Below are 25,544 nucleotides of genomic sequence, written 5' to 3'. Positions count from 1 at the left end.
ACTTGGCTTAAATATAGTTTTTTTAACTTAATCCTTTGTCGCTTCATTTTCATCATCGTATTGACTCTTATTATTTGCTCTTATTTTTTCTTCTTATCGTTCTGTTTCGGTTTGGAATCAGCCTGTATTGCCTGTAACCTGTAACCGAGTGCGAACCAGGACTTCTCGCCGGCCGCGGTGGTCGTGCGGTTCTGGCGCTGCAGTCCGGGACCGCGGGACCGCTACGGTCGCAGGTTCGAATCCTGCCTCGGGCATGGGTGTGTGTGATGTCCTTAGGTTGGTTAGGTTTAAGTAGTTCTAAGTTCTAGGGGACTTATGACCTAAGATGTTTGAGTCCCATAGTGCTCAGAGCCATTTTTTGAACCAGGACTGCTCACCCGTTGCTATCGTGTGAAGTCGTGTAGCCAATGTGAGGATACTTTCAAGCGAGATGGTACATGTCATTGCCTTGAGTTTGCTCCTAGAGGACAGTTAATTGCCGTGAACAAATCAAACGTGATTAATATTTCTGCCAGCCGGAGTGGCCGAGCGGTTCTAGGGGCTACAATCTGGAACCGCGCGACCACTACGGTCGCCGGTTCGAATCCTGCCTCGGGCATGGATGTGTGTGATGCCCTTAGGTTAGTTACGTTTAAGTAGTTCTAAGTTCTAGGGGACTGATGACCTCAGAAGGTAAGTCCCATAGTACTCAGAGCCATTTGAACCATTAATATTTCTGCCGCAGGTGCTGACCGTCATTTTCTCGGATACTTTGCACTTCACAAGACTGTAGTTAAGCTAGCACTCTGGAGTAAGTTCAGGGCTGCAAAATTCGTCGTCTGACGCATTTCATCATTGGTTACTAAACGCCAGATTACTATGCCCTCGTAAAATCTAAGATTCTAAGTTATAGAGCGCAGCAATCAGTAGTCTTTTTTTTTCAGGTTTATTTGGAAAATCCAGATTTTGGCTAGTGCCTAGCCATTATCAATGCACTATTTTCTAGTCTCAATGCATGTCAATTCCCTGTTGTTCGTGCGTCAGTCACAGTTCCTTGAATACCCAGTCGTTGAGTGCACTCGCGTTGCTAATGGAAGGTAACCAAATGTAGGATTGTGTTGAGGTACAGAACGGGATATTTTGCACTTAATTTCGAGCATCGCAAGCTACGGTGATCTATTAATGACAATTAACTAATGTATAATCTATAAATTATTACTTTATTTGAATAAAATGTTGGGTACGAGCCACACGAACAGCGCTTCAGCACTTGTAACGTGACCCGTCGTGTTTGCGTGTCGCCTTTAACCGAGCACCGAGCAGCAGCTGATGTGGCAGCGCTGTAGCGGCAAGTGGCAGTCGTCAAGCGTCAGTTTTAATCGGACCCCAGTGCAGGAGAGGAAACACAGTTCGTACGACCGTACAAGATCGCTGGGGCACGTCACGTGCCTTGAGGTAATAAATACACCTGTTTACAGCATCAAATATTCGAAGTAAACAGTGTGACTGCATTTTGGCACCTCGGACTGTCAACATGGCAGCTGAAAGATGGGCGCCCAGCGACAACATGGCTTTTTTTTTTCCTGGCGAGTCCCAATTCGGTTTACGTCTCCGCGATATTCGTTTGTGTAGTCTCAAGAGGAGCACGGAGGTTGATAGGCTGCATTCCTCTAGTGGGCCAGCTCTTGGGATGATAGTACGGGGTATCGCTGAGTACACAATACAATAACCACACGTTTGCATAGCCGGTAGTTTTGACAACTCACGTTACATTTCAGATGTACTATAACTGGTGGCTGTGCTCTCTTGTCGAGTTCTCCGTGATCTTATCTTCTAACGTCACAATGAAAGTGCGCATGTTACCGTGCTGACCCGACCCATCTCGACGCAGAAAATGTTCGACTGTTGCCCTGTGCAGCACGTTCTGATGACATATCGTACAATCAAAGACCACGCTTTGCCGTGAGTTGCGAGAGACTGGCATGCCATACCTGACTGGCAACGAATCTGTCAAGCAGCTGAAGTGGCATTGAATTATAAGCCTGTATCTGTCATCCATGCTCAGTTCTGATTGCATTCGACTCAATACACCTACAAATTTCTTCGTGTGTTACTATGTATTCACAATACGGAAATTTTGTTATTTGCTATTCTTCTTAGTGCTGTAATTTTAATGAGCAGTGGTGCCTGGTACATACTGGTGTTGCATTTCTGTGACTCCTTCGACTCCTCGAACTACACACACACATAGACTCGAAATTCCTTTTTTAATCACCTCTTTGTCTCCCGTTAACCAAACTTGATAATTGTGCCAGGCAGCTGGAAAATACAAAATCGTTAGCACAAGAACATGTTGGGCAAAACGTTTCTTCTCGCTTCTGTTAGAACACTGCAGTTGGTGAGTCTTTTGGGTTGTAAGGCCGTGGTCCAAGAAACTTTTCGGTTCCTGAAGTTTCGTCCAGAGCTGCTCTGGAAACCTTCGGAGGTGGTCCTGGCGACGCTTTGTCGAGTGATGAGCCGGAGAGGGACATAAGCACTGTCTAAACTGGGTGTGGTCGAGCTTACACGTGATCAGTACAGATAATCTATGCAGAGATAAGCTCATTACGTGTAAACTCGATCATTCACATTTTACACAGTATCTACTCGTATGTTGCTCTCCGACTTCCGACTCGTCAGTTGCCAAGACTCAGTGTCACCATGACCACCTTCGCAGATATCCAGCGCAGTTCCAGACAAAATCTCATACAACCCGGAAGACTCCTCAACAACTATCTGGTCGAATAAGCCTTCATTGTTATGATAGAACACAGACATGCACTTGGAGAATCTATTTTAGATTACTGCGAAGTGCCTTGTCCAAAGTCTTACAAGTAGAAGCATGGAATTGTTTTCGTTGTGGTAGACTTTGCACCCCGCAGCTTTCTGGCAGAAGGCGCAAACTAGGTAGTGATTCTTTTGTTCTATCGTTCGTTTTAATATTGTGGCTGCCAGAACGCTGCAGGAAAAACGCCACGACCACGTTAATAGGTTTGGAAACAGCTCGCATGAAGTAAATATGGCCAATGTGCAATGAAAGACACATCGAAGTAATAATTTGCGACATAAAGTCACGGAGTTGGCCCGCGACAATTACACGAATTCTGAGCCCGTTTCTTCATCGATTTTGTTTTTTTATGTATTTCTTCCGCTAATAACAACATTTCATTTGTTCAAAGACAGCTCATCGACGGGTAAGACAACTACATAGAAAGTACCGTGTTACATCCTACAGATCTCGGCAATGAGCTGAGCAGCAGTTTTCAGATTGAAGTCATATGACAAAACGCTCTGTGTTTAGTATGATGACGAGCTTCACTCGAAGCAAAACAAATCAAAAACAAAAACAAACAAAAACACGGTGGAAAAAAATGGTTCAAATGGCTCTGAGCACTATGGGAGAGGACATCACACAACACCCAGTCATCACGAGGCAGAGAAAATCCGTGACCCCGCCGGGAATCGAACCCGGGAACCCGCGCACGGGAAGCGAAAACGCTACCGCACGACCACGAGCTGCGGACCCGGTGAGAAAGACTTGCTCGTTATCAGTTAATAAAATGCAGAAAATTATATAATTTCCCAGAACATCCGGACGTCCCCTGACCTGAACTTGAAGTTAACTGTACATTAATTACTCCATTACTCCAGTGGGTCGCTACACGCAGCTGCGCTAATACATTAAAAATGTTGTCTGATTTTTGAGTAGTTGGCGCCGGTGAAAGTGGGAAAAAAGTGGTTCAAATGGCTCTGAGCACTATGGGACTTAACATCTAATGTTATCATTCCTCCGGAACGTAGAACTACTTAAACCTAACTAACCTAAGGACATCACACTCATCCATGCCCGAGGCAGGATTCGAACCTACTACAGTAGCGGTCGCGCGGTTCCAGACTGAAGCACCTAGAAAAGTAGGAGTTCCATGCCGTCCGCTCTGGAGCCGTTCGCAACGCTGAAGACGCAGGGAGGCCGTCGTGTCCTTGATTTAACTGAAGTTGGCCGTTGTAAGTCGATCAGGGTGCCTCAGTGCGGTGCATTCCATGATTTTCTGGATCATCCATACGCTCGAATATGGATTAGAAAATTATGATGCTGTAAATGGTGTTGATGGTCTAAAATTCCATTACAGGCGATGTTCTGAGCTAATACGTAAACGTGGTAACCGCAGTGTGTCCTGTTATACGTGTCACATGAAACAGATTTACACATGTAGTAGCTGGTTCTCCATCTAATTAACAGAGTAATTTGAGAAAACTAGCAGCTTTAAAAAGTTGCTACGTTTCTTGAGATTCTATTAAATTGCACAAGTTCGCATTCAAATTGCACAAGTTCGCATTCAGAACCCACAGTGTGTGCAAAACCAACACCGAATGAACTCCATTGCAGCAAATGTGATTGTACCAGAAAGATTGACCGCGGAGAATGTTTTATGTAGTAGTTGAACGCCATTTGCACATTTTATGTGTTAACCTAACCTTGTCGAACTTATAATGCCTTTATGATCAATAGTGTATCTTCACGACCAAAAGAAATTAAGCTGACTTATTTTGAAAATCAATGAAGTGAGACACATATTTCCCATCTCCATCTTTTCATGTGAACCTAGGATTTCCAAAGTTAAATTTTTTTGTGGATTAATTGTATCAGGATACCAATTCGGTAAAAATAATTGTAACGAATCATTTCCAAAACACATTTATTCTCGTGAGAGTTAAAACTGTGAAATATTGCAAACAAATTTTCGACGTGAAATTTCGAGATGATCATGACATGTCACATGATTTGGATCACAGTTGGGTGTGGAACATCGGAAACCAATGTCGGCCCTGCAGTGCTAATAATAACAGACGTTTCTTGTCCTCCCAATCTACAAGTCGGAAGAATATATATAAAAGGATATGGTCACTACACAATCAAACCAACAACCGGAGCATTTAAACAGGACGTATGTACATAAAACTAGAAAAATGTATTCAGCCGAGCATCAAGCACAGAATACTATAGCTGAAGGCCGTAAGCTACCAAGTAAGCCTGCTGCGGGTAATATTATTAAATGCCCAATTTATTTTACCTTTTAAACAATAACAGACATAGATAAGGGACTACACTAAGATAATCGCCGAAGCAACACGAAGCAATTGTTACTGACGACAGAAATATTTAGTCACCAGACTCAGCATATACATACATTAAAAATAAGGGAATTTAAACAGCAATTAAAATTGCTACACCACGAAGATGACGTTCTACAAACTCGAAAATTAACCGACGGAATGAAGAGGCTGTGATATGCAAATGATTAGTTTTTCAGAGTATTTACACAAGGTTGGTTCCGGTGGCGACACCTACAACGTGCTGACATGAGGAAAGTTTCCAGGCGATTTCTCATACACAAACAGCAGTTGACCGGCGTTGCCTGGTGAAACGCTGTTGCGACGCCTCGTGTAAGGAGGAAAAAAGCGTACCATCACGTTTCCGACTTCGATTAAGGTCGGACTGCAGCCAATCGCTATTGCGGTTTATCGTATCGCGGCATTGCTGCTCGCTTTGGTCGAGATCCAATGACTGTTAGAAAAATATGGAATCGGTGGGTTCAGGAGGGTAATACGGAACGCCATGCTGGATCCCAATGGCCTCGTATCACTAGCAGTCGAGATGACAAGCATCTTATCTGCACGGCTGTAACGGATCGTGCAACCACGTCACGATCCCTGAGTCAACAGATGGGGACGTTTGCAAGACAACAACCATCTGCACGAATAGTTCGACGACGTTTTGCAGCAGCTCGGACTATCAGCTCGAAGACCATGGCTGCGGTTACCCTTGACGCTGCATCACAGACAGGAGCAACTGCGATGGTGTACTCAACGACGAACCTGGGTGCACGAATGGCAAAAACCTCATTTTTTCGGATGAATCCAGGTTCTGTTTACATCATCTTGATAGTCGCATCCGTGTTTTGCGACATCGCGGTGAACGCACTTAGTGGCGTATCACCCGGCGTGATGGCATGAGGTGCCATTGGTTACACGTCTTGATCACCTCTTGTTCACATTGACGGCACTTTGAACAGTGGACGTTACATTTCAGACCCATGGCTCTACCCTTCATTCGATCCCTGAGAAATCCTACATTTCAGCAGGATAATGGTGCACCGCATGTTACAGGTTCTGCACGGGCATTTCTGGATACAGTAAATGTTCGACTGCTGCCATGGCCAGCACATTCTCCATATCTCTCACCAACTGAAAACGTCTGGTCAATGGCGGTCGAGCAACTGTCGCGTCACAATATGCCAGTCACTATTCTTGATGAACTGTAGTATCGTGTTGAAGCTGCATGGGCTGTACACGCCATCCAAGCTCTGTTTGACTCAATGCCCAGCCGTATCAAGGCCGTTATTACAGCCAGAGGTGGTTGTTCTGGGTACTGATTTCTCAGTATCTATGCACCCAAATTGTGTGAAAATGTAATCACATGTCAGTTCTAGTATAATATATCTGTCCAATGGATACCCGTTTATCATCTGCATTTCTTCTTGGTGTATGTATATCTATTTTAAAAAGTAAAACTATGTAATAAACCAAGTCACACGCCCAGAGTACAACTGCTAGTGGCTGTAAAACGTTTAGTAATAAAAGTATTTTCATCTGTACACTGATTGAGCAGTGAACGGCGTTCTATCGGTGGTATCTTCTTGTGGCTTTCCGTTAAACAAATTGTGATTCAACGGTGCACGTTAACAACAACAGGAAAATTCGGGGAACACTACAAGAAAGCTAAGGCAAGAATTCGCAAGACGCAAACTTGCAGATCAAGTTGACAATCTACCATTTAACGGTGAACAAACACACGCGACCACAGGCAGATTCAAACTGTCAAACAGTGAGCGTCACTCTACCAAGAGGTAATCTCGTCTGTGGAGCTTTGCGGGCAGCAAACTAAATAGCAAACAACTGGCACATACTAGCAACCAGTAGTCTGCGTGAGGTAGCTTCCAATTCCATCGGCCACAGTTTCAAATACCAACGGCCGCAGCTTACACCACCATGTTCTCTTTAAGGAGGGTTACAACGCATAAGGAAAGAGCAGTCTTACCACAAGAAACCGGGAACTCGATAATACAAACGGCAGAGCATCATACCTGCAGGCACATCGCCTCACCGCCCTTCTCGATGAGTCGCAACACAAACCGCGACGAGGTGTGGCTACCCACCTCAAAACAGCTCGCCGGACGATACAATCCCGCTCACGAAACGCCTTCGTTTACTCGGGCCACCTGTCACTAACTGCCCGTACGCTAGCACGTCCTCTCTCTCCAAAAGCCCCCCGTACGCTAAGTACCGTGACCCCCTCTGGCGTTGCGCCAGAGGTAAGAGAGCACGGCTCATCGCGTACCAAATGTTTCTAAACCTACATCTGCATCTGTATAATTACTGTGCAGTTCACAATTAAGTGCCTGGCAAAAGGTTGATCGAACCATTTTAAACTACTTTTCTACCGTTCCACTTTGGAAGAGCGCTTGAGAAGAACCATCACTCAAATATTTCCATGCAAGCTCTGATTCCTCTTATTTCATTATAATGATCATTTCTTCCTATGTAGGTGGGCGGCAACAAAACATTTTCACACTCTGAGGAGAGATTTGGCGATTGAAATTTCATGAGACCGTCCTGTCGCAACGAAAAACGCCTTTGTTTTGATGATTGCCACCGCAGTTCGTGCATCACATGCGTGGCATTCGCGATAATACAAAACGAACTCCCCTTCTTTGAACTTTTCCGATGTCATCAGTCAGTCCTATCTGATGCAGATCCCACACCACTCAGTAATACTCCAGAAAATGTAATGTAAGCAGTCCCTTTAGTGGACCTGTTACATTTTCTAAGTATTTGGTTTGCTTTCCCCATAACATTCTTGTTATGGTTCCAGTTTAAGTTATTCGTAATTGTACTCAAGCCGGCTGGGGGTACCCGAGCGGTTCCAGGCGCTTCAATCTGGAACCACGCGGCCGCTACGGTCGCAGGTTTGAATCCTGCCTCGGGCATGGATGTATGTGATTTCGTGATTTCCTTAGGGTAGTTAGGTTTACGTAGTTCTAAGTTCTAGGGGACTGATGACCTTAGAAGTTAAGTCCCATAATGCTCAGAGCCATTTTTTGAATCGTACTCAATAATTATTTAGAAGAGTTTCTAACCTTTAGATTTGTGAGATTTATCGTGTAACTGAAATTTGGCGGATTCCTTTTACTACTCATATGAGTCAGTGACTTCACGCTTTTATTTAATTCGAGTCGATTGCCAGTTTTCGCACCTTGCAAATATCTTGCCAAATCATTTTGCAATTGTCTTTGATCATCTGATAACTTTACAAAATGGCAAATGACAGTATCATCTGCAAACAATCGACGAGGGCTGCTCAGATTGTCTTCTGTGTAGTTTATGTAGACCACAAACAACAGAAGGATTGAATCACTTCCTTGGGATCACCAGATATTACTTCCGTTTTACTTGACGACTTTCCGTCAGTTACTAAGAACTTTGACCTTTCTGACAGGAACCCACGAATGCAGTCGCATAACTGAAACGGTACGACATAGCAAGCAACTTAATTAGAGGTCGCTTATGAAGAAGGTGTCAAACGCCTTCTGGAAGTCTAAAAATACGGTATTAATTGGACATCCCCTGTCGATATCACCAATTACTTAGAATAAAGAGCTAGATGTGTTTCACAAGAACGTGTTTTTCTGAATGTGTGTTTTGTGAAAGAATCGTTTTTTCGATGTGATTCATAATGTTCGAACACAGTCTATTTTACGTTAGTGATATTCGCTTGTAATCCTCATATTTCCTTTCATGGATATTGGCATGAGTTGCGTAAATTTCCATTCTTTGAATGCGTATCTTTTTACAAACGTGCGTTTGTGTACGATTGCCAAGTATGGACCCAATGTATCAGCATACTCTGAAAGGATCCTAACTGGTATACAATCTGGACCGGAAGCCTTGCCATTCTTACCTGTTTAAGCTGCTTAAGTTACTCATATTGGCAGTTATTCTTGATTCGAATTCTGGAATATTTGCTTCGTCTTCTTTTGTGAAGGAATCTTGGAGATTTATCGTACTTTTACATGTGACAGGCTTTTTCGTTGCTTCTGTAAGAATGTTGTGACATGTTTTGTGTACCATTTGGATCAGTAATACCTCTTTTCAATGTAGATATGTAGAGTTTGTACGTCCCACGAAGTACAAATTATGCACAGATGAGCAGGGGAGTGTAGTACTATTTCAAAACGCATTTAGGTAATTCACCCTTAGAACGGAGAAGATGGTGAGTTCAGATGATTTTCATCAAACAGATGCACTGTGCCTCCTATAGATGCCCCCCATCCCATTTCACCTCGCACAGTCTTTTATTTATTGACCCCAACGTGCGTAGAGCTTGCTTAGAAGGCCGAAGGCTTCTCGCTAGGTGGTATTAGACCAATAGGGGATATAGAAGTCACGACGCACAAAACTGCGTATCACCTCAATGGGATGTACGTGTCCCATCAACCTCGAAAGGAATAATCATAACTTCTTCCGTGTGTTGCCACTTTTAATTCTTCAATTTATCATTTTTGTAACTTTTTGGACATCAGTTCTCGTTAGTTTCCTGTCACTGAACAGATGTGGTACGTGATACGTTATTCTTGCAATAGTGGGTGCAGTACTCGTTCAAACTTCTTACTTCATTCCAACGCAGCTGCGTTACTTTTTACGTCCCTGGTAATTTACAAGTGCAGGTAAGTGCGACAAGTATTACATAATAAGCTTAACACCTCATGCATCCAAGTTGCTGACAAGAAGAAGCTTGAAAAAGAAAATTAAGAACCTGTTACACGAGGATAAGTTGGGATTTCTGACAGATTAAGCCACGAGACGGTTACTTCTCACTTCACAATAGACGCAAGACTTAAGACACCTCAGAATGATTTGTCGACGAACAAATTGTGTTCAACATAGTCAAATTGGAAATGCCTGTAAGCTACAGAGAAAGACGGGTAGCATACAGTAGGCATAAGAACCAAGAGGGAAGATTAAGAATGGTAGAAAAAGAACAATGTGCTCGGATTATAAAGTGACGTCGTCTTCTGGCCTTACTATTCAATGTGTACAAGACGAATCAATGACGGAAATAAAAGCAAGGTTCGGGGATCGAATTCACATTTAGAGTCATAGGATATCAATGATAAATATTCGCCGATAATATTGCTATACACACTGAAAGTGAGGAATAATTGTTGAACTTGTTAAATAAAGTCGTATGATGACCTTACACTAAGGAGTCACAGAAAACCGAAGAAAGACAGTAATGAGTAGCATTATTAAGACGAGCGATAAATTGAAGATCAAAACTGGGGCCAAGAAGTAGAAAACGTGAAGGAATTCTGCTACACTGGAACCTAAATAACTGTAAAACCGAATGGAACAAGCAAAAAGTCTTGATTTGAGAAAGAGATTTATGAGGACGCAGCATTGACTGCTATTGAATCATGGACTGTAATGAAATCGGGAAAGAAGTATGTTGAAACTTATGGGGAGTGATGGGATTAGAAATGGGGAGATTCTACTCATAATTAGTAGAAAGAGGAACACGTGAAAAAATTGAGAAGAGAGGGACTGGATGACTTGATAAGTGTTAAGGCACCAGAAACTCCCATGTTGCTTGAGAGATTCGCAGAGGATAAAAGCTCTAGGGAAAGCATGGAACATATCCAACAAATGATTGAGAATGTAGTCTGCATGTGCTACTCCGAGATAAAGTTGACCAAAAGAGGAATCGTCGCGTGCCGCATTACATCAGTCAGAAGATTGATGACCCAAAAAGGAAAAAAAGGCCCGAAATACAGCAACCTAGGCGGTTCACTATGTTCCCATGTGACTCACATGGTGTCATAATACTGAAGAGCCAAAATTTAAAAAAAAAAACTCTATAATACACCTGCCTAGGAGGTGCTGTAGTTCCCTGCGTGTCTCACATACGTGCCTATAGGACTGCGCCCTAATAGGACTGTAAAGCATATTGTGTGCAAATATCTGCTCACACCGAGGGCAGCGCTGAGAAGACAAGGTCTGCAACAAACTGTTCTTAGCACCAGAAAATCGTGAGTATAGGCAGGACTCGAGAAGCATCGTTGGTGAACTTGACTTTTATGGATGCCATGTCAAACCCAGGTAACGTGATATCTAGGACATGATACCATTGGATGCACAAAGCCATAAGATTCGGCCGTTACTCAGGAAGAAAATTTGTTGCACAGTGATTTTATAGCTGCCTTGGGTTTTATGCGAAGGATTATTGGCTTTCCTGCTAGAAGCCATTCTCACACGAGATAGACAAAAGATACGCTGTTAGACGGCAACATGCTGCTGTTATTCATGTCAAAATCATGCAGGTCAGAGAGAGGTAACCGAAACTATCCAGGATAACCATAGAAATGAAACTGCAGTAACAATAAATGAAGGTTCACGTGGGACGTTGCATACATTACGTTTTGTGGAGCGAAATGGAGAAGCATGTAAAGGTACCTTAAGGTGCGGGACGAAGTCAGACAGCAGACATCGAGCAGAGTACACTACTACCGCTCTGCCCTAACAGTACGGGCTCGTCCGTGGTATCTTTTTATACCAAGTCGACTTTTTATTTTGAATAAAGCTGTCACCATACAGTGATTTTGAAAAGTATCTCGGAATTTATTTTATGGCACCATCCACTCCCCGTTTCCATACCTATGAGCTTGATTTGATATGCGCCAGTTACTACAGCGCCAGATACGTCAGCAGTACATAAATTGTCTGACTCGCCGAGTGTTGCGCAAGATAATGCTGGGTGTATAAACATGGTAGCTCGCACATAACTCGGGAGCTTCATTTTTATTAGTAAATTTTCGGCATCGGCTGCATAGGATTTATTTCAAGTATATTTCCGGGCTAGTATCTGACCTTATGCCCAACAGCGGAACTCACACGTCAGAATCTTAAACGATACATGTTTACTTGGCCAACAATTTTCTAAAATACCTGCTAGAATATTTTTACAATCATGAAAGGTGGATGTAGTTTCCATTACGCTTACATCGTGGCCATTACAGCTTCAACTATGGTCTCTTCTGCTATCTGAACAAAAGAGCCTTTTTTTCCAGCTTCTGTCACAGTTGCGTTCAACAGTTTTCATTTGTGGTGACCAGTTTTCTACTACATTGTCCATTCTCAGATTGTAGCGTTCGTAGTATGCTACGGACAATTGAAGGGGGCTTCAATTGTGAACTTATTGGATGTTGTACAAGCGCTATTATTTCATAAATTCATAAAAATGCGACCTACAGCTACAGCATATCTGTGGAAATTGATGTTAACGTCCACAACGAAGGCTACGGTTTGAGATTGAGCAATGCTGTGTGAAACTAATCACCACTAATGAAAATGTTTGATTGCAACTGTGACTTAACCGGCAAGGAAATAAAATTTAAAGGAACTGGTCCAGAGCATTATGTCGGCTCTTCTTAAACAGCCTTGTGTTAACACACAGGTATGGTAACCAGGGACTAAGTTTATTTTAGATGACGCCATATGTCTCCAGCCAAGTTAATGGCAGGCAGAGACGTTGTTGGGTATGTGGACAGTTCTTTACTGGATTCCACGTGAAGTAGATCATCGAGGGTGTTTTCTCTGCGTTCTCTGTGTGGTAATACGCATGAAAGCTTTTGAGCGCGCGCCGTGATCTCTAGTTTCCTGCACCCTGCTAATGGTAATATAATAATATTTTGAATTATTCTGTGCATATTAGATTTATTACTAGAAAATCGTTAGCTTCGTAATCGACTCACGATAGCCACGTGGCTTTTAGTTTCAAGTTAGATACAATCTCGTCGACCTATAGCCTCATTCCATGCGCTATCTCGTAATGATAATCATCACATGCGGTCAGATTTTCATTCTAAAAAACGACTGAAGTGATGTGATGCGCTCAAATAGAGGCACGTACAGTGGATTTGGAGTAATGGGAGCTAACTGACGCCCAATGATTTCTCGCCATGTGCTAGGCAAGTAGAACAATTTGTGGAAGCATCAGCATAGTTCTTTGTTCCGAGCTTGCAACCACGTGGCTGTGAACGACAATTTCGTCTGAGCAGCATGCACTTGACCTCACTTGTAAATTAAGCCATTTACACACTTATATTTTTTTAGTTTCAGTGCAGTTATTACAATGCAATAGGTTTCTCATTCACTTTATCCCGCCCGTCGGTACTTCTCTTCAACTAAATGCCAACTCGCATAAGCAAACACACCATCAGTACGCAGAAGCGCGATTTATTTCAAGTCTACACAGAGAAGTGTGATTTATTTAGAGTGCAAATGCAGACAGCTATACGTCGTGCTGTTGCAGTAAAAAATCATCTTCCTTTGTGGAGGTAACATCTGTATTTCAGGATCACCACGACTAGCTCTTCTGTTTTACGGCAACAGAACAGGTATTCACTTCTGCGCAGTCCTACCGTACAATCAATTACCTGACGTTGAGGGCTCAGATTAACGAAATATATTTACGAAAGCAGATAAAATTCGTTTGACACCGTTCTAAGATAGTCTCCACTCCTTCATGACAATGGAAACGTAAATCAGATGTGGCTTAAATTCAAAGAAATAGTTTCGATGGAAATTTAAAGATACACACCAAATAAATTAATAAAATATGCAACTAATCCGCCATGGTACACAAAGCATGTCGGGACACTGTTGCAGAAGCGACAGATAAAGCCTGTCAGATTTAAAAGAATCAACTTCTCCAAGAATGTCGAAGTTTTACAATAGCTTGAAATTCAGCACCGACTTCAATGCGAGATGCTTCTAATACACTCCTGGAAATTGAAATAAGAACACCGTGAATTCATCGTCCCAGGAAGGGGAAACTTTATTGACACATTCCTGGGGACAGATACATCACATGATCACACTGACAGAACCACAGGCACATAGACACAGGCAACAGAGCATGCACAATGTCGGCACTAGTACAGTGTATATCCACCTTCCGCAGCAATGCAGGCTGCTATTCTCCCATAGAGACGATCGTAGAGATGCTGGATGTAGTCCTGTGGAACGGCTTGCCATGACATTTCCACCTGGCGCCTCAGTTGGACCAGCGTTCGTGCTGGACGTGCAGACCGCGTGAGACGACGCTTCATCCAGCCCCAAACATGCTCAATGGGGGACAGATCCGGAGATCTTGCTGGCCAGGGTAGTTGACTTACACCTTCTAGAGCACGTTGGGTGGCACGGGATACATGCGGACGTGCATTGTCCTGTTGGAACAGCAAGTTCCCTTGCCGGTCTAGGAATGGTATAACGATGGGTTAGATGACGGTTTGGATGTACCGTGCACTATTCAGTGTCCCCTCGACGATCACCAGAGGTGTACGGCCAGTGTAGGAGATCGTCCCCACACCGTGATGCCGGGTGTTGGCCCTCTGTGCCTCGGTCGTATGCAGTCCTGATTGTGGCGCTCACCTGCACGGCGCCAAACACGCATACGACCATCATTGGCACCAAGGCAGAAGCGACTCTCATCGCTGAAGACGACACGTCTCCATTTGTCCCTCCATTCACGCCTGTCGCGACACCACTGGAGGCGGGCTGCACGATGTTGGGGCGTGAGCGGAAGACGGTCTAACGGTGTGCGGGACCGTAGCCCAGCTTCATGAAGACGGTTGCGAATGGTCCTCGCCTATACCCCAGGAGCAACAGTGTCCCTAATTTGCTGGGAAGTGGACGTGGGGTCCCCTACGGCACTGCGTAGGATCCTACGGTCTTGGCGTGTATCCGTGCGTCGCTGCGGTCCGGTCCCAGGTCGACGGGCACGTGCACCTTCCGCCGACCACTGGCGACAACATCGATGTACTATGGAGACCTCACGCCCCACGTGTTGAGCAATTCGGCGGTACGTCCACCCGGCCTCCCGCATGCCCACTATACGCCCTCGCTCAAAGTCCGTCAACTGCACATACGGTTCACGTCCACGCTGTCGCGACATGCTACCAGTGTTAAAGACTGCGATGGAGCTCCGTATGCCACGGCAAACTGGCTGACATTGACGGCGGCGGTGCACAAATGCCGCGCAGCTAGCGCCATTCGACGGCCAACACCGCGGTTCCTGGTGTGTCCGCTGTGCCGTGCGTGTGATCATTGCTTGTACAGCCCTCTCGCAGTGTCCGGAGCAAGTATGGTGGGTCTGACACACCGGTGTCAATGTGTTCTTTTTTCCATTTCCAGGAGTGTAGTTTCCACAATTAAACTCTGTCTCGAAATATGTCAGAAACTCCAAAGAGTTTCTGGTCGTACGTAACGTATACTAGCGATGAAACACAATGAATATCTCCACTGCACAACAGACAAGGTAACGTTAAAGATGATACGGTCACTAAATAGGAGTTCCCAAATTCCTTCGCCAAAGAAGACGAACTAATATTCAATCATTCCTATAAAGAACACCTGCCAACATGAATCACTTAGGAGAACATATCCTCGAACTCCTCCGGTCCATGTCTAACACCGGAAATGCATATCCTCCTATTTCCATCTATTGTACTATAGTTTTTTCCTTATTTTGTTACCCCGAGATATGACATTTCTGTGTCTTTGTATATTGTAATTGTTTTACTATTTGTATATATATGCATTTATGTCGATGTATAATTGGTTTGTTTTGTGAATATTATTTGTATTTATACGCTGGGTCTGGCCTAGGGAAAACTATGCAATCGAACGAATACATCGATAGGTCGTGTGGAGAACCAAAGTGTTTAGGATCTTTGGTAGTGTTGACTCTGTTGCGTGGAGCGCGGGCAGAGGAGGGTCCGGCTGGGGTAGTGCAGTGGAGCGGGTGTGTTGTGTGACGCTCCCGCGAGTTGCCGCGCTTTCGGGGTTTGGCAGCATGTAATTGCGCTCGACTTGCTATGATACTTTCTGACACGGTGTCGCGGATGGGAAGCATTAGCAGGCGCACATCAAAAGCCCGTTTCGCCTGGAGACCGTGTCGAGAAGAAGGCACGCCAACATCCAGCTTCTCCAACAGCGACGGCCGACAATGAGTGACTGACACCACCTCCTCGATCGACGACTTCAAACCTCCAATCAACCAACAAGGAAGACAGGTAGCACGTAAAGATTTAGAACTGTATGGCAGACCTCAGCTTTTCAAACTGTTAAATTTTTTCACTAAATTACAGCAACGTAGCATGAACCTTTGTTGCTCATTCTCCCAATTACATTACCAAGCTGGGTCCCTTCCTTTTCCGGAATGAACCCGAGTGTCGTTGAAATTCAAACGCCAGCATTAAAATAATATCATTCGATTTCACTGCTTTAATTTCAAAGTTCAGTTAAGGTATTCATAGCTGGCTACAATATTTAGATCACACAAGCACAAATTTCTGTTAGCATATTTTAGCTTACCTGTGACTGCAGCTCAGCTTGGTACGTACTAAATGTTACTATTGTTAATTCTCCAGAATCATTTACTTCAAGTTCATAGTTAAATCTCTTATTTCTAAATTGCATAGATTCAAGTAGCTTTTGAAATGATTGTTGAGGTAGCCCAAGACTAACCTTATTTTACTGAATTTCGTAGTACTTCAGAAAGAAATCTCACTATTAATTTCAGTCACTAAATTAACTTTCAATTTTCCTGTCTTATTAATTCTTTTGCTAAATTAAGTCAGAGTGTAGCGAAATTTATTACTTCTGACAAACTTTCAGTTTTCACACAACACGTGTCAACCTTCAGTTGCCACGCTTTTAGTGCTAATTATATGTGCATTAATCTTTCATTATCAGTTATTATAATAGTTGTCAATAGGACTGGCGACCGTAATTTTCCCCAAATCTCAAATACCTAATTAACGCCAATTAATTGTTAACGTAACGACAGTACATTTATTTTCTTTATTAATTTTACCCTTTTCTCAAAATTAATTTCCACCAATTTCATTTGCATTTTTCCTTTCATTTAGATGTAACCCTTTCCTCCCTCTTTACCGACAAATTAACTTCGGTGAGAATTGCTTTTCCCGCATTTCCATTAGGTACACGCGGTTTCATTTTTCACTGTCATTAGTGTCGATAAGTGAGGGGGAGGTTACACATGTTGTATACCAATTAGGTTCCTTTCAATGTATGCCAATACAATAGTTCTATATTTAGCAGTTACCTATGGCCGCGCTGATAAAGTAACTCCAGCTCCTTACTTAGAAATTATATACAGGGGACCGAACGTTTCACATAATACGTTGCATTTCATAATTTTCATCCATAATCAAATTGGCTGCCTGTCGTAATGTAGATTCTTGATTAACTTATTGGATGATTTGATAATAAGCTTAATTCGAAAATAGCTGCCAAATCATAGAGAAAATTAATATTGAAACTTCGACTGTTCTCTGCTAGTTTTTGCATTTTCCTGATGGTATTTTTGTTTCGTCATTACAACTACATGAAACCGCCAGTTTTTCTCATCAGATGCGTTGCGCTTTGTTGAAGTAAAGTATCACCACTGGTCTGTAATTAAATATATTTACAATCTGATTTGTTTTTAACATCTAAAAACAGTTCGTTAACAATTGCTTGGTCTTTACTTATGGTACTGTCTGCTTAGTTTTTCGCCGACATCAGGAAATGCCGTCTGCTAGCACAGCTTTGGTTTCTTTCTTTATTATACTTGTAGTCTAATTTTTCAGTACTTTATAGAACTATGCATTTTTTACGTTTTACACAGCACACACTTTCATTTATAACTGTTTACTATTTATTTGTATACTTCTAAGTGTCCATTGTGCTTTGTGGTAAGTAAATGTAGTGTTTCCAGCATTGCCACTTTTTTGTCTTTGATCTACACTCTTTCTTTTTTCTCTGTAGTTAATTACATGTGTGTTATTCCATTTAATTATGTTGCTGTGTATTTACATACTGTGTAAGAGTAATTAAGAAACAGTGATGCAACTTTCTTTTTTTCTGTATGGTGAATAGGTGTGAGACGGAAAAGCAAAGATGAGTGGACATAAATGGATAGTAGTGAGTTGGAGGAAAAGGTGAGCAACAAAACGTGAAATGAAATTGAGGGTGGGGGAATTGAGGCGGGAGGGCGCTGTTTATTGGGAGAGGATGAAGGATGGAAAAGGCCCTTTTCTTTTTCATGTGATTTCTTTAATTATTTTATATAGTGTACGGTTTCCAATATTTGTTTGGTCATTGAGCTACGATTTATTCTGTGCTAACGCTTTGTGTGCATGGAAATTACTGACTCTTCTGATGTTGCTGAATGACCACACAAATATTGGAAACCAGACACTCTATAAAATAACTGAAGAAAATACATGAAAAAGAAAAGGTATTTTCCATTTGTCACCCTCCTCCACTCAGCACCCCACACCCAATTTTATTTCACTTCTTGCTACTCACATTTTGCAGTCAGTTTCGACCTGCAAGATTGGTATGTACTACCCTTATTCTTATTAATTGAAGCCAAAAAGAGGCGTATTACTGTTAATAATATAATTGAACTATAATAGTTCCAATTAAGGAAATGTAAAGCCAATATGAAAGCTGCTAACTTTTTATATTAGTGGTTAAACTCCGTTAACATTTCTAAAATTTATATAGTTTAAATAAAACATTACATTTTCACTCTCTCTCCCATTTATTCACCACAAAAAATCGAAATGTCCACCACTGTTCCTTCATTATTCTCACACAGTTCATAAATACACAGCAACGTAATTAAATAGAATAATATACATATAATTAACAACAGAGGAAAAGAAAAAAGTGTAGTTCAAAGACAAAGTAGTGACAATGTTGTCATCAGTGGAAACCACGCATTTTCTTGTAGTTGTAGCGACTGACCAAAAATACCTCGGGAATAGTAAAGCAACTGCGCACAATATGGCCACAAAAATGAAGTGTTTACTGCATAATTTGGTAAGCCGTATAGTTGCTGACGTCATGCCTTCCAGAATTTCACGCCTGACAAAACATGGTACAAAATGGTGAATGCACCGTAAATATTGACAACAGCAGATAAAGTGTAACAGGAATCTGATTACCTCACTTGTCTTCTGTAGCGTGTCACCGAATAGAGGCAGGTTGTCCGCTACTGACCTGGAAAAATCATAAAGTAGCATTACATTACATTAAAACTTTTGGCATAGATCATGAATACGACATTTCTAATGATGTCGAATGTGTCACTTTAACATTTTTTTCATGGTCATTACTTCACATTTAAAAATTCATCTATTGTGTAGAAGGATTTTTCATTCAGAAATTCTTTAAATTTGTTTTTAAATGCAGGTTGTCGATCTGTCAGACTTTTAATGCTGTTAGGCAAATGGTCAATGATTTCTGTGGCAGCACAATTCACCCCTTTCTGTGTCAAAGTCAGGTTAAACCCAGAATAGTGAAGATCATCCTTTCTTCTAGTGCTGTAGCTATAAATGGTGCTATTATTTTTGAATTGGGATGGTTCACTAATTACAAACTTCATAAGTTAATATGTGTATTGCGAAGGTTCTGTGATTATCCCGACTTCCTTAAATAAATGTCGTCAAGCTGATCATGGATGTGCTCCAGTTATTATTCTGATTACACCCTCTTGTGTAATGAATACCTTTCCTCTTAATGATGAATTGCCCCAAAATAAGATGCCATATGAAAGCAGTGAATGAAAATAGGCATATTAGGCTAATTTACTGATACGTTTATCACCAAAATTTGCAAAACACTAATAGCATAAGTAGCTGAACGTAAATGATTCAGCAGAGCATCAATGTGTTGCTTCCAGTTCAATTTTTCATCAGTTCACACACCCAGATATTTTCATTATTATGCTTAGCAACAGACTTCTGTTCAAAGTCTATACTCATCAATGGTGTCATGCCGTTTACTGTACACAAATGTATATATTGGGTTTGCTCAAAGCTTAGTTTGAGTCCATTTGCATGGAACCGCTTGATAACTTTCTGAAAGACATTATTTACAATTTCTACAGCTAATTCTCGTTTGTTGTGTGTGTCTTGATACCTCCTCGGTTAGAGGATTATGATGATTTTTGCAGACTATCTGCATAGTTAATTTCAATCTTATGCATCCTTAGAGTTAAATATGAATTAAACCATTTGTGCACTGTCCCACTCATACCAAAATACGTAAGCATATCTAGAAGAATATCATGATTCGCAAAGACAAAAATCCTTTGAGAGACCACAAATATCCCAGTGGGAGATGTTCGATTATTCAAAGAATATTTGAAAATGAAATCGAGATTTTGTTAGTACTTCATTTTTACAAATATGTGAAGCTGCTCTTGTGCAGCCGGTGTCAACAGTTTTCGATAAATTACACAAATCCATGTCTCAGCCACATATTACTTTATTAAAATTCATGAGTGGTTTTGACCTTGAAGCTATCATCACATCTAACGAGCACAGCAGCTATATGTAATGATGTAGTCAATAGTAATATTAATAATAAATAGTAATAGTAGTAGTACTGAGAACGTGCCTCAGTTTCGCTGATTTACTAGTTGGATCTGAATGATCATGAATTTTAATGACCCTACACACAGGAAATTCTATTTATCATTTACCTTCACCACAGGAAATGACTTTCTGTATAGAAACAAAATGGAAAACGTATTTAGCAAACGTGGTTTAGTACGTTAACTGGCAACATTACCTTTCTTGTGCGAAGTACGTAACTCACACAAACCTTCAACTGAAAACGTTTGACTCAACCAGCGGTGCGCAATATCACTGTCCTTGTATTTTTTACCTGTCAGCTCTAGCTAGTAGTTGAATTACGTCTAGTGGCCTGTGTGCTAGAGCAGGAGAGTCAGTCAGTTTTGTGGCGTTGTGTTTTCATGGGTTCTACAATACTGATAATTTAGATTATGAAAACAGTAGCTTAATGTCACACAAGCTGCTGAACTTCAAAGCGGAAACTTGTAAGGTCAGTGACACTGACAAGTACCACTCGTCACTTTGGAATTTCGATTGCTTCAAAAGAGTACGCTTCCCAAATTTGGTAAAGCGACGTAAAGTACCCCTTCTTTATTGGGTAATTTATCTACACAGCTGGGCAGTCTCTTCGGTGTTGCATCACACAGCTGGAGCTCTCTGTGAACACAGGTCGCAATCTGGGCCGTGCACTCGAGTGGCTGAAGAGCTCTCTCTTCGCTGTACATTAGCAGACTGGGCTATTTTGTCCGGCGTTTACGAGAAACGAGACAGGCGTAGTAGCGTTATGTACGACATCCTCGCCAATCTATTTAAAACACGCTCTTGAAGCTTTAGCCCCAGTTTCTGGTGTAGTGAGATTTCACGCGGCGATCCCCGTACGTATACCTCTGTCGTAGAAACTGCCCGTTTTACGATAGAGAAAATCCGCTTGACATTTATTGACGATATTGGATACTTGGATGTAAATTGTCAAAAATATATAATTGACATAGAGAAACGTAGTATATTGTAGTTTCATATTACTTTTGTTGCTATGTCGATGAACAATTTATGTACTGAAAATGCATGTAAAGCTAACAAAATGTTACGCCAGGTTTGTTGGATTTGAGTGAAGGTGGTTCCATGGGAGCTTGCTACTGATTTGGTAGCACATGAGGTACTGCGTGAAATCTCACTGCCTCCGTCGGCTTGGCTATTGTACATCTGATTACGAGTTATTATTTTACCCTTCGATGCCTGTAGAGCGTTTTATGTGATTGGCATAGTGAAGACGTACTGCGTTATATTTTCATATTACTTTCGTCTTGTACAAATTTTACAGCAGGAGTGGGCAAAAGAATACCTATAGCTTTGTGTAACGATGTTCAACCCTTAAGTATGTAATTCGACGTATAATCCTCACGTTTATTCAGGATGTTTGAAAAATAAATAAGATTTTATGTATAATAAAGTGTAACCCTTATGTATGTAATTTGATGTATAATCCTCACTTTTATCTATGATTGTTTAAGAATAAGTCACGTAAGATTTTATAGCAGACTTCAGAATTGTCCAACGAGGGCATTCTCTTTGCTTCCTAGTAGAGTCGTAGGACTGCAATGGCGCTCCACACATAGTATAACAATATCTGTAACCCGTTTAAATGCCAAAACGGTTATTAGCAGCCTGCAGGCAGTAATGTGTAACTGTGGTCTAATGCATGTGTGACTAGTGATGGGTTAATGAACATGTGCATTTACAGATTATGGTGTTCTACGATGTTTGTCTACGTGTGCTCGGACTGTGTAACAACGACACGAATGTATTTAACAGGACTGACAACGACACTCAGTCTATTACCGTACCAACTGGAATGCCTACCGGGATACCTTCTCCACCCAGGTCGATAGCCACCCCTTCACCTACCACCACCCTGATGATGTAACCCATGCCGCCTCCTTTCTCCAGCAGACCTTGTCTGAGGCTGTGGAGGCCCACGTCCCTACCGTCGCCATCCACCCCCTCCGTCCTACCTTACCCCCCCCCCCCCCCAGGCCGTCCTCCTCCGTGAATCCCGTCGTCTCTACCGTGCCTTCCTCCGCACGCATGACCCGGACACTCTACGACGCCACCGGCAACTCCAGCGACACATTCGTAATTTTCTCGCGGCTAAGAAACGCCGGGACTGGCGACAGACATGCACCCGTTTCAATGCTACCCTGCCTATAAACTAGTCCAAGTTCTGGTCAGCCATCCGTCGCCTTCCCGGAACAATACCCTCCCCCTACTATCCTCTTCTCCATGATGATCACCCTTAGTAAGGCCAATCACTTTGCCTCCTACCTGTCTGATGTATATTCCATCCCCGACGATCCCCAGTTCGATTACTCCCTCTTCCCGGATGTCCGCAATCGAACTGACACCTCTGTCCCTCCCCTGGTTTCCAGTACTTGGACAACATTGCACACACAGAACTTAATCACTACACAGGATCTCATTGCTACACTCCGCACAAAACGCAACACCGCTCCTGGTCACGATCGTGTCACCTACCTTCACCTTCGTGAAGCTCCTGTCTCTTTCCTCTCCACCCTGGCCAGTCTCTACAATGTAGTCCTGTCCACCGGTTACTACCCCGACCTGTAAAAAACCTCCCGTCTCCTGATGTTCCTTAAACCTGGTACCGCCATCCGCCGTCTACTCCTACCGTCCCATCAGCCTTACCTCAGTCTTCAGCAAGGTCCTGGAATCTATCCTCACTCGCCGCATCCACCAGCATCACTGCCAGCGCCGCCTCCTTCCCGTTACCCAGAGTGGCTTTCTGCCATCCTTCTCTTCCGACGACCTTCTCCTTCACCTCACTCATCTCCTTTCCGAACAGCTTAATTCCCGCCGCTCTGCAATCTTCCTCTCTCTGGACCTCGAACGTGCTTATGACCACATATAGCATTCTGGTCTCCTCTTCAAGCTCCAAACCATCGCCCTTCCCATTAATTACGTCCGTCTGATCGCCTCCTTTCTCTCCCGCTGTCCTTCCTACATCACCATCCATAACATGGATTCATGCACTTTCTTTCCCTAGGCCGGTGTGCCCCAAGGCTCCGTCCTATCTCCCCTTCTGTATCTTTTTTATACGGCGGACATGCCGCCGCCGTCATCCCCCGTCCACCTTCTACAGATTGCCGATGACACCGCCTTCCTTGCCCTTACCCTCACCCTCCAGCGCTCCCAACACCTTCTCCAATCCCATCTTGACCGGTTCACCGCTTGGTGCAACCAGTCGTTGCTCAAGGTCAATCCCTTCCTTCCGCCTCCTTGATTTCTATCTCACCATGTATGGCCGTCCTACCGCTCGCATCCTCACCCTCAAGTACCTCGGCGTCACCCTCTACCATCGACTCTCCTGGACCCCCCATCTCCGGACAATCCAAGCCAAGGCATGCTCCCGTCTCCGTCTCCTCAAGCTCCTTTCCGGCTGTACGTGGGATCTGGACCCCTACACCATACTCCACACCTATAAATCCCTCATCCGCCCTATCCTTTGTTACGCCAATCTGGACTGGATCTCCACCACCCAACCTGTTACAAATCCCTCCAAATCCTTGAACGCCATGCTCTCCGCCTTGCCTATCGCTTCCGTCTCCCCTCCCCCACGCAGATCCTATATGATCTCATTCTATTCCCCCACCTCCTCCTTTTCCTTGAGAGGATACGGATCCTGTACACCTCCTGCAAACTCGATCCTCCTCACCCGCTTGTCTCGCCCATCCTCTCCCACTCTGCCCACTGCCGCGCCTGTATTCTCACGTCCCACCTGGTCTCCATCTCTCCACCCTCCCTACCCTCTCCCAAGGTGGCTTCCACCAGCTCCCCCTCCCCGATGATGTCCTTCTCCCCTCCATATACCCCTCCTACCAACTTTGATCCTCCTTTTCCTCTTCCTGTGTCTGTTCCTTTGGTCACCCTCCCTCCCTCCTCCCTTTCTCCCCACTCCTCCCCGGGTTTCCTCTCTCATGTCCGTCTACTCCTCCTCCCAGCTCCTCAGCTATTGGCGTCTTTGTTCTCCCCTCTCCACCCTGCCCCCCCGCCTTTCTTCCCCTCTTGGCAGGTCCCTGAACTCGCACACGCTATGTGGACTTTCGCCCGCCAGAGATCATCACCATTAGTGTCTCGTGTGTGCCGTCATGTTTAGTGTTCAGTGTTCATCGTCGGACTCCATCGTTCACCTGTGCCATCGCCGTCTTCAGTGTTTGTGCATTGTGTGAACAGTTTCAAGTGTGGATTATCGTCGAGTGTGAATGGCTCCGTGTTTGTCTTTCTTTGTCAACTGTTTTCTTGCCCATCGTTCTGTAGCCGATGTGTAATCTTTCTGTATTTCCTTATTGTGTATCCTCTGGCTGAAGAGCAGCATAGAACGCTGCTGACAGCCTGCCTGTTGTACAGGTTTTAAAATAACAATAAATAAATAACTCTCGCTGTTCGTTCGTCCGTCCGTCCGTCCGCCTGCCTGCCTGCTCACTCGCTGTCCAGCGCCGCCGCCACCGCTGATGCTGCTGCCTGCTGTCCTTCGCCTTTCGTCTGCAATGAGTGCCGCCCATGGCCTCCCTCTTTACACCTCCCCTTACCTTCCCCCACTTACCAATCCCCCTATCTCGTCCCCTGCTGTATACCCACACCTCTACCCCCTTCCTCCAGCCTTCCCGCCCTCAACAGTTCCCACTACTACCCCCGCCCTCACGTACGCCTCTGTTGCCACCTCTGCTGCCGCCTCTCAGGTGGTCGGCTTCCTTTCTCTCACCCACCCCGTCACTTCATCATCTGCATCTCCCGCACACATCACGTCGCGCCGAGCCACCATCGCCACCACTGAACTGGCTGCTTCTCCCGGCGCCTCCACTACGCCTCAGGGATCTGCCACCCGCGACCTCCCTTTCCTCCCTGTCCCTCTCCCCTACTCCCAGCCTCCAGTCTCCAAAAAACCACAAAAGTGCGTCA

At 43.7% G+C, this 25,544-nt stretch overlaps 1 protein-coding gene across 6 annotated transcripts in view; it reads right to left on the bottom strand.

Moving 5' to 3' along the window:
• LOC126277750 (parathyroid hormone/parathyroid hormone-related peptide receptor-like) overlaps positions 1 to 25,544 on the bottom strand; it is a 721,000-nt gene that overhangs the window by 556,344 nt on the left and 139,112 nt on the right. For 3 of the 6 annotated variants that reach the window (XM_049977388.1, XM_049977391.1, XM_049977392.1), the window contains exon 2: positions 19,111 to 19,212. The exons of 2 other annotated variants lie outside the window; for them this stretch is intronic. The gene's annotated coding sequence lies outside the window, so the exon portion shown is untranslated. The remainder of the gene's footprint in view (positions 1 to 19,110; positions 19,213 to 25,544) is intronic. One more of the 6 variants, XM_049977385.1, reaches the window with a different exon arrangement.

This window comes from Schistocerca gregaria, chromosome 1, assembly GCF_023897955.1.
Source record: "Schistocerca gregaria isolate iqSchGreg1 chromosome 1, iqSchGreg1.2, whole genome shotgun sequence".
Lineage (NCBI taxonomy): Eukaryota > Metazoa > Arthropoda > Insecta > Orthoptera > Acrididae > Schistocerca > Schistocerca gregaria.
Note: the sequence above shows the minus strand (reverse complement) of the source record. Positions and strands in the feature narration are given on the sequence as shown.